The sequence below is a fragment of the Phascolarctos cinereus genome, unplaced genomic scaffold (assembly GCF_003287225.1).
Source record: "Phascolarctos cinereus isolate Bilbo 61053 unplaced genomic scaffold, phaCin_HiC Scaffold_3;HRSCAF=262, whole genome shotgun sequence".
NCBI classification, from domain to species: Eukaryota; Metazoa; Chordata; class Mammalia; order Diprotodontia; family Phascolarctidae; genus Phascolarctos; species Phascolarctos cinereus.
In genome coordinates, this window is record NW_027555736.1 from 211169708 (window position 1) to 211180090 (window position 10383).

Genomic DNA, 10383 nt, shown 5'->3' on the forward strand with positions numbered 1-10383 from the left:
CTAGGTGCTTTACAAACAGTAACTAAAAAAAAAAGTGTCAAAAATGCCTTTCAGAGAACAAAAGGTAGTTGAAAAAGAGATCCAGAACAATTTTTTTTTATAGGTGAGGCAATCTGGGTTAAGTGACTTGCCCAGGGTCACAGGCTAGTAAGTGTCAAGTGTCTGAGGCCAAATTTGAACTCAGGTCCTCCTGACTCCAAGGCTGGAGCTTTATCCATTGCGCCACCTAGCTGCCTCCCAGAATGATTTTTAAACTAACATACTGAATTCATTATTTTCTTTAAAACAAAACAAACAATAAGTAATAGAAATTCATGGCTTCATTTATAATCTCCTTTTTCTTTTCTTTATATATGGAAATATTTATGTTTTTTGGTGTTTGTCCAAATAACATTTTAATAACATTTCAAAATGATATTAAAAAAATAAATAATAACCATAGTAGAGATATTTTACATCAGTGGTTAAAGTCAGAGCATGAAGCTTTAATTCCTTGACTCAAGAGAGGCAGAGTTGACGTTCTGTCGTGGAAGGAATAAGGTTGTATTCTTGGTTAGACAGAAAGACATTTAACAGAGGTGCTTATAATACTGCCAGTCTTCTTTTTTTCTCCCTAAGAAAGAGGGTTGAATCCTCTCAGTTCTTGTACTATTGACAGTTTGAAGCCCCAAAGTGCTATAATGTATAACATGGAAGAGAAAACTTCAGCTGGAAAAATACTTGGGTTAGGTGTTACCAGATGTCTGCCCCTTCTATTAAAGAAGGCCCCTATAGAGAGCGTTAGTTTATTAACTGTATCCTGTTGGGCCTCCAGGAGAAGTTGGCTGCGAAATGAATCTCTAAATTGCTGAAAGATGTAACCTTTTGGACAGGATTGTTACCACTGACTACTGAATTTCATTTCTGGTAAACACCAAATACAACTGATTCTAGGTTGGTTATACTTGATATTAAAACACTTTTTTTCTGTCTACTAACAGAATAATAACTGAGTAATTTTAAACCTATCTCACGTAATTGGTGTGAAGATTAAGTAAAATATGGAGGTAAAGGAACTCTGCTAATTGTAGAGTGCTATGCAAATGTAAGGAGTTATGATGTTTGTGAGGGTATAATGGATAGAAAGCTAGCTTCCTAGTTAGGAAGACCTGGGTTCAAATGCTGACTTTTACACATAGTGACTGTGAGCATCTGGGAAAATTGCTCAGTCTCTCAGTTCCTCAGGCAACTCTCCATACGCTATAAACTACTGATCAGTACTCCTCTGCATTGGAGAGGGAGGGCCTCAGACATTATGAGGCCTGGGTCAAGGCACTATCTGTAAAATGGGTATAATAAGAGTGCTCACCCCATAGGGTTTTTGTGAGGCTCAATCAAAATTATCTATCTCTCTACCTATCTATATCTATATAGACATATCTCTCTATATATTATATCACTATATAAATGTTAGCTTTTATTACTGTTCTTGATGTTATTATTTTTATGCCAATAGAATCTCAAGTCTGTTAAAAAAAAAGATGATTATTCTGACTCTTTTCCTTTTATTTTCTTCTCTCCTCCCTCCCACCCCTTCCATTGTCTTTGCTTTTCTCCTACCCACCTTCTTTTCTAGAGTCCAATTGGATGGAGAATAGGGGACATGAACTTGGGATTGTGGAGGGGTAATTTCTATTTTCCCTTCCTTTTCTTCCTCTATCTCAAACCCTAAAGCTAAACTTTTATTTTCAGTCTTTGTGAGTAAGCATTAATATTAACAGCTGTACTTCATATATCTAATTCTCTGGTATTATGACAATATAGATAGGGTGAGGAGGGAGATTGTAATAAAGATAATTTAAAAAGATGGATAATTTGCACATCATTTGAACTGGGCTTTTAAATTAATTATAGACCTCATCGTTTTGAAATAGCAATTTTATTCAAAGAAAAAATTCAATGCCTACTATGTGCAAGTTATAGCAGATTTCTTTTCTTTTTTTTAGGATAGGCAATGGGGTTAAGTGACTTGCCCAGGGTCACACAGCTAGTGTTATGTGTCTGAGGCTGGATTTGAACTCAGGTCCTCCTGAATCCAGGGCTGGTGCTCTATCCACTGCACCACCTAGCTGCCCCATAGCATATTTATTTTCAATCAATGAAACAACAAGTGTCTGTTGAGTGCTTATTATGTCCCAGGCACTGAAGATGAAAAAATATTAAGATGGAAAAAATAGAAACAATGTTTGTCTTCAACAAATTTGCAATCTGCTTATCTTTCTGGTTATATTTAATTTGGGTGACCATTCAAAATAGTTTGTATTCTTGTACTATGCTCATATCTAGTAAATGATAGCCAAACTATAACTAGCAATTTTGACCCTGCATGGCCTAAAATCAACTTTCTAATCATTATATGAAAATAGTACAAGAAATAATTAAGACAAATTCAACTGAGTGGAAGAGGGAGGTCCTTATTATGGTGGGTCACAGAAGGTATTTATCTGGTAGCTTCCCAAGGCAGCTGGTGGTAGTAGTTGCTGATGTACCTGGAGTCAGGAAAACCTGAGTTCAAATCTGATCTCAGACATGTATTAGCTGTGGGGCCATGGGCAAGTCATTCAATTTCTATTTCCCTTAGTTTCCTCAACTGTAAAATGGGGAAAATAAGAACACTTACCTTTAGAATTGTTGTGAGGATCAAATGAGATACTATTTGTGAAAAGCTCTTGATACAGTGCCTAGCATCTAGTAGGTGCTACATGAATGTGTATTCTCATCTCTTCCTTTTAAAATTATTTATTCTTGCTAACTATCTGGAGAAGTACAAGTATTCAACTTGGGTGTCCTCTAAGTTTTGGTAAAAAAAAAAACTGGGACAAAGCCCCAATAAGCCAACCCTAATTATGGGTAATCAAGAATGACACAGTGCTTGGCTCATAGTAGGTGTTATATAAGTGTTAGTTAATATTAGCATTACCATTATTATTGTTAGGTTAGCTATCAAGAGTAAACTAATCTAGGATAATTTATGAGATGGTTACTGTGTATATCAATAACTGTAGGTTAATTAATTCTTAGATTAGAAGTTGAGAGGGACATATCTAATCCCCTCATTTTAAAGATGAGAAAATTTAGGACCAGAGAAGTTAAGGGACTTAACCAAGAGTTAGGAGATTTGGTTTCTGAGGTCTGTCCACTACCGATGAGTTGTGCAGCCCTAAGCAAAACTCTAGACCTTTCTAGGTCTCAGTTTCCTCGTGAGTAACATGACAAGGTTGGATTTAGATGACTTCTAAATTGTGTTCTCCCTCTACTAATTTGTGATTCTGTGCAGGTGACAGGTAGATGACACAGTGAATAGAGTGCCAAGCCTGAAAGTAGTAAGACTTAGCTTCCTGAGTTTATATCTGGCCTCAAATACTTACTAGCTGTATGTCCCTGGACAAGTCATTTAACCCTGTTTGCCTCAGTTTCTCATCTGTAAAATGAGCTGGAGAAGGAAATGGCAAACGACTCCAGTATGTTTGCCAAGAAAACCCCAAATGGGGCCATGGAGAGTCAGCATGACTGACGTGACTCAACAACAATGTATCTGTGGGAGGGAAATCATAATGGGTAAATCAGAACAGGCAAGAAGTTGCATGATAGAGTTTTAGATAGGAAGTCAGGCAGACTTACCTTTGAATTCCACCTCTGATCTACATTAGTTATGTGTCCGTGAAAAATCATTTAGCCTCTCTGAGCATCAGTTTGTCTTTTGCATGTGGCATTTATGATGCTAGTTCTCCCCTCAGTCCCCTCGGATTGTATGACTGGAGTGCTGCCTTCTTTAAGCCTAGACAAAGGAGGGGTATTGCTTTATCAACTCAGCAGTGCTCTATGTTAGCCATCAGCCTGGCCGTGTCTTCTTTTTGGTGGGGAGGGAAGGGAGCAGTTGCAAGTTCATTCATGGAATGGACAAGTGGTATAGTGTAAGACTCTAGTCCCGGAGTCAGGAAGATTTGAGTTCAGAAAAAGGAAAGGTCATTTTGTGGAAGGGGACATTAGAGAAGAGAAAGGTGGTATTTGGGATGGGCCTTGAATGATGGTATGGTAGCCCAGACACATATTTCTGTCATTCTCCCACCCCGGATTGCAAGCTGCATGACAGCAGGGAATGGTATGAATGTAGAAGTGCTTAGCTCATGTTTGTGTAGATTGGTAGATGACTCAGACCACTAGACCTGGAGTTAGGAAGATCTGAGTTGAAATACACCCTCAGGTACTTACTAGCTGTGTGATTCTGAGCAAGTCACTTAACCTCTGCCTCAGTTTCCTCATTTGTAAAATGAGGATAATAATAGCATCTGTCTCACAGAGTTGTGAGAATAAAAATGAGATAATATTTGTAAAGCACTTTGAAAATCTGATAGCACTATATAAATGCTATCATCATCATTATTATTACAGAGGTTGTATCCACATTGGCCACCAGAGTGAATCGGCCTGCAAATTCTCAGATTGGATGACATTGTTAAGTGATTGTGAACAATACTCACTGGCTAAGTCTGAATTTAGGAGATAAAATATTATATAGCTCAAATATTAAGATATAAAACCTGTTGTCTGCACCTAGTTCCTGAGTCCCCATCCCATCAGGCCTCTCCCTGTCTCAGCTCACAGCCTGCTTCATTTACAGGATTTAGAGACTTTGTATGCTATGGTTACATAGGTTATTATATAATCAAATAAAGCAAAAGGTAATATATGAAATACTCCCACATGGAGTCACATGCCTCAGGTCTTCATCTCCTAAACCTCTAACCAGTTTTCAGATGTTTAGGTGCCCTGGGGATTTCCAACCACAGACTTGTGGGAATAAAAGAAGGGAAGGGTTGTCTATATCCTAGTTTGAAATGTAGAAACAAGACGAAAGGAGAGAAATTAGTTTCTGTGCACAATGAGATTCACAATAGCTGGCCATCTTGGCTCTGGGCTTTCAGATCTCCTCTCCTCATGTCTCCCAGATCCAGTCTCTGCTCAGGACCCCTCAAGACTGCAGTCAGCTCGACCTAATAATTGTGCCTTCAGGGCAGTGCTGGTTATAGTCAAACCTATGCTAACTCATGTGATTCCCATCACCGATTACTTCGGCAGAAGCTGCCATCAAAGTCACAGCCCCAGTGCTCCCCTCTCCCTAGAGGAAGCCTGGAGTGTCAAGGTCCGGAGAAGGAAGAAAGGAAGAAAACCACCAATGCGTCAGTATACATAATCACATCTCTTTCCTATTGCATGATTTCCTGTTCCAGAGCGCATACAGGGTGCTTCACCTCTCCTTCCTCTTTCCTAAAGAGAATAGGCACAGTCTTACTAATGGTGGTATCTCAGAAATTCTGTTGCATCTTTCTCCCTCTGAGAAAAACTTCCTGAGCCCTAGGAAGGGTCCCTTCAGGCAAGATAAGGCAAAATAGAACCATGAAGGCAAATATCTGTAGCAGTTCTGTCAGAAGATTGTTGTGAGGCTAAATGAGATACTGAATGTACAGCGATTGTCAGTGTCAAAATACAATGTAGATATAGGTTACTACGTTAACATGATATAAAAATGTAAGTTGTTATTGTTTCAGAAAGGGACTCACACTTAATTTGGTATCCATAGCATATACAGGTCTTCAGGGCTTTGCTTCCTTCTAAGAGATAGTTGTTTCTTTTTTTCCTTTTCCTTCTAAGGTTATATTTTTTTTTCCTGAAATGAATCTCATTTTGGATATTAGCAATTAGTTAGCAATATATCAGAGATGGTGGTAATAACAAAATAGTTCCTAAGATTTTGCTGGGCAAAATTCTCTCTTCCCCACCCCACCCAAGTTACCCCCAAATAAACTTTTAAAATAATTGGATGTATTTGGAAGTAAAAAAGCATAGTAGCTAGACTAGTGCTGGTCTTTGAATCAAGGAGACCTGGGTTCAAATACTGCCCCTGACACTGACATCTGCTCAGGTGTATGATACTGGACAAGTCACTTATAAGGCCTCAATGTGCCTCAGACAGAAGCCCACATAGACCTTATCTTCTAATTTATACTGTGCTGTGCCTTCCAGGAGGTAATTTCTCATGCTGACAAAACCATAGATCTAATAGAAATTCCAGATAATAACCCAGAAGTACACCAATCTTTTCACTGGAAAGACTGTTCCTTGATGTACTTCTGTGGGAAGTTAAACCTTACAGAGAAGAATATCCTTTGATATGATAGAAGTAATGAAGTCAGAGGTAAGCAGGCAAACATAGTTTTACGAGGAATAAATCACACCACTCCGATCTAAAGCCTATTTTAAATTCATATACGAGAGGAACAAAGCCTCAGCAATGCATCTTGATTTGGGGGACACATTTGATCCCATGTCTAGAGATTTTACTAATGAAATTAATTGGACCTGGCTTGCATACGAGCACTGTCATGTGGATTGATAATTTCCAGTGGTTCCATAAACAAGGAGCAGTGATAAATCGTGCTATATCTAGCTAGGGGTGGTTGATTAGTAGGGGTGCCAGAGAAATTGGTGTTAAGCCTGATCATAGGCAACAATATTATTAATGGTGTAGAAGAGGGAGTAAAGAGAATGTTAATGAAATTTTCAAATTACACAAACTTGGTAGGCCAATAAGAATGATAGATAGCATTTATTCTAAGAGATATAGACAGATTCAATATATGGGTATTAAACTGCAAAATGAGATTCATTTTTGGAAAAAATGCAAACTAGAAGAGAAAGGAAAAGCTGAAACAAATATGTCTTAAAAGGAAGTAAAACCATGGAGACCCAAGGGTGCTATGGATACCAAATTCAGTATGGGTTTTTTCTGAAACAACAATAATAATAACACATCATATTTTTCTATCATGCTATGGTTTACAAAGTGTTCTTTTTTTTTTCTTTTGCTTTTGGTGAGGTGATCGAGGTTAAGTAACTTGCCCAAGGTCACATAGCTAGTCAGTGTTATATGTCTGAGGCTGGATTTGAACTCAAAGGCCACCTACCTGCCCCCACAAAGTATTCTTTAAGTAGAAATTAATTAAATCTTCAAGGTACTTCCTTGAGGTAATGGGACTGGTATTACTATTATTATTATTATTATTATCATTATAATTGTTGTTAATGTTGTTGTTATTCCCCAAATCACAGAATGTTGCAATTCAGAAGGAACTTAGAGATTATTTAGTACGAGCCCATTTTGTAGATGGGTAAACTGAGGATCAGAGAGATCAAAGGACTTTCCCAAGATTGTGGACCTGTGTTTGCTGATCCTCATTTCAGTTTCATTATACCATGTTGAGGTCTTTACCCATGAGTATCATGGAAGAATGGAGGTTCTTAGATGGCTTGAGTCCTTCCACCATTGCTTTCCAGATAATTCAGAGGAAAATATGTCTTTCCTCCAGCCATCCCTCTCCTCCACTCTCCTGCCCCTAACTTAAACCAGATAATTGCCTCAAGTCTCTGCTAGAAGAGAGTTCACAGAAAAAGCAAGGTAATAGTGCTTTTCTTACAGTCTGGTGAGATCATGTCTGAAGGAATATGTCAAAGTTTGGGGAAGATTTAGACAAATGGAAGGAAGGACTTACGCATAAAAGCAATGAGTGGTCACAAGGGAAGTGGGTCTGATTTACGAAGGAGGACTAAGTGAAGATAAAGGGCTGCAGGGAGAGTCAGCCAAAAAAATCTGACAGGTGTAAACCCTCAGAAAGGAACAATTACTTCATGCTGCATAAAGGATTAGAAATGGAAGTGATGAATGGAAAGGAAAGAAAAATCTGGATTTGAGACTTCCTGAAAATACAAGTTATTCCATTTGGCTGTGGAATAGTTCCACCATCCCTCTACTCCCTTGGGGAAAGTGAGGTGATCACACTTATATGTGACAGTAAAAAATGACAAATAAGCAAAGAACTGGGTACATTGGAGATGACCAACCTAAATGACTAAGGTATGAATTATATTAATATTGTATAGAGGTTTGGAATACAAGGTGTAGCCAAAAGTCATAGTACAATTTTACATTAATAGCTTCAGAAGTATCAATGCTACAAACACAAAAAAATTCATTTGAAAGTTTAATTCTTTTAAATTTCTTTTATACTTATGTGGTCTTGTTAATTCTGAATAATATATTTTTAATGATAAAAAATGGGATACCCTGCCGTTACGCATTATGTACGTAGCAGTTTCTGGGTGACATTTCCTCAGATTGGTAGATTGATTGAGGAGGTCATCTTGTTTGGACATTTTGGTCAGTTGCTCTATCTCCATTTGACTTTTTCTTGTGAATCACATCAAAACTGTCATGTGTTCATCAACACTTCATTCTGTGGATTATCTTAAAGCTATCATTACAAATGCAATAATTTCTGTCACTGAGCAGCAGTTGATGAAAGTTTTTATAGTTTTTAAAGAATGAAATCCAGAACCTTTTCTTAATGTATTTATTTTGAGATCACCAGGAGAAATGGATAGGGGATTATATTGCCCAATCTACAAGAAAAACCACTGAGGTAGAGCTCCGAGCCAATGACACTTTATTAAAGGGTCAGTGGTCCTCTCTAATGAAGTGGACCTCAGATCTTTCTCATGATCTGAAATGCCCCCTTCTTCCAGTGTCTTATTTTTATAAGGTTTGATACCAGACTTGATACTTGAACACTCTAGAGGGCTACACAAAATACAGAATCCCATTGGTTGACAGACTTTGCTTCAAGGGCCAAAAAATGATGCGTCAGCTAGAAATGGTTATGTCAGCAGTGAGGTCTCGGGTTGGGCAAAGAATGAGGCATCTCCACTGACTAAGTGGACATAAGATGGTCACCTGTTCATGTTGGACAAGGGAAAGTGGTCCAGAGGTACAAAAATAAGTTGGGGACTTTCCAAAGAATCAAGGCCTCCCACCCATGCTGGATTTGGTTATAGAGTTTGAGTAAAACAGGATGGAGATATTTTTGTCAGCATTCTTGTGGCTGTGCAAGTGAGCTTCATAACTGGTAAACAAGTAGTGACCATTACATTAAAGTTTGAGGTCCATTATAAAGGCCTGCTGTAAGAATCCTTCTCATCTAATCATTCCTATATGGTTTATGCAAAATACCAAACTGATTAATACTGATTGGAATGGAGTAGGGGACCAAATGAATCATTTCTCACACTAGGCCTATGGTTTCACTGGTATTTGTTGTTGTTTTGTTGATTGGTAATTTTTGTGACCCATTTACAAAAATTTTTCTTTGCAAAGATACTATAGTGGTTTGCCGTTTCCTTCTCCAGCTCATTTTAAAGATGAGAAAACTGAGGAAGACAGGGTTAAGTGACTTGCCCAAAGTCACATAGCTGGTAAGTGTCTGTGTCTAGAAAACTGACTAAACATAACAATATTTTAAAATTTATATAATTATCTTTCAGATGTTATGTTTTGCAAGTTTGCAGCATTTATACTTATCTCAACCAGAATACATTCATCTCACTGCATTTTATCTCTTTCTAGTTTACTTTCTCCCTACTAATCTGCTGTTCTTGCCTTATCAAACAATTTCTGCATTTCTTTGACAACATCCATCCCTTTCTCACTACTGCTATAGCTTCTCAAACCAAGCTTACCAGATATTGGCTGACCTGGATCAATATGGAAGTTGTCTAAAATGTGAAGTACTCCTCTGTAGAATAGAATCATAAAATCAGAGGATTATTAGAGCTGGAAAAGACCTTACAGATCAAATAATCTAATTTACTCTCTTGATATAGGAAGAAAATATAGCCTAGAGAGAAACGACACACTGAAGACAACAGGGAGAAAAATAGTTTTGGTGAGTCTGCAAATCAGATCTCTTGACTCAATCTAGTTCTGTGTAACCCCTGGCCCCTATATCTCTGGATTCACATAGACTGAGTCCAATATTGGATACTACCCTAAAAGAAAATCACCATCTCTCTTTGATCTCTTATTACTGTCATCTAGAATGTTTTTATATAGCCGACATATATTTCATGTCTAGGTTTACACAAATGTAGATAATAGGGTCCCTAGCTCTCATTCAAGTACTTATGGTAACAAATGCACATGGCTATAGGACAGCTTATAGGATATAAACAGATACGAAGCAAACTTGCACACACACATGCAAGACACCCACAGTAGTCCATAACAAATCAGTCCAATCTCTTCCTTCTCTGGAGGGTTGAATTTTTCCACCAAGTTCTTAGTATGCTTCCAACAAAATGCCACTCAGTGTTTTGCATTGCCTTTGGAACTATTCTGTCCCATGGGGTTTGAAATGCCTCCAGTAGCCAAAAAACACTTGAGGGGTCATGGATAGGTACTCAGCTTCCTCTAGGACCTCCACCATCTGAGTAACTCAGGAATACTGGGAAACA

At 38.0% G+C, this 10383-nt stretch overlaps 1 long non-coding RNA gene across 1 annotated transcript in view; it reads left to right on the plus strand.

Annotated features, from left to right (window-relative positions):
• Window positions 1-9923, plus strand: part of LOC110217803 (uncharacterized) — a 29065-nt gene extending 19142 nt beyond the window's left edge. Inside the window, exons 5-6 of the long non-coding RNA XR_002327144.2 lie at window positions 9280-9345; window positions 9754-9923. This is a non-coding gene — a long non-coding RNA (uncharacterized LOC110217803). The remainder of the gene's footprint in view (window positions 1-9279; window positions 9346-9753) is intronic.
• Window positions 9924-10383: the final 460 nt, after the last annotated feature.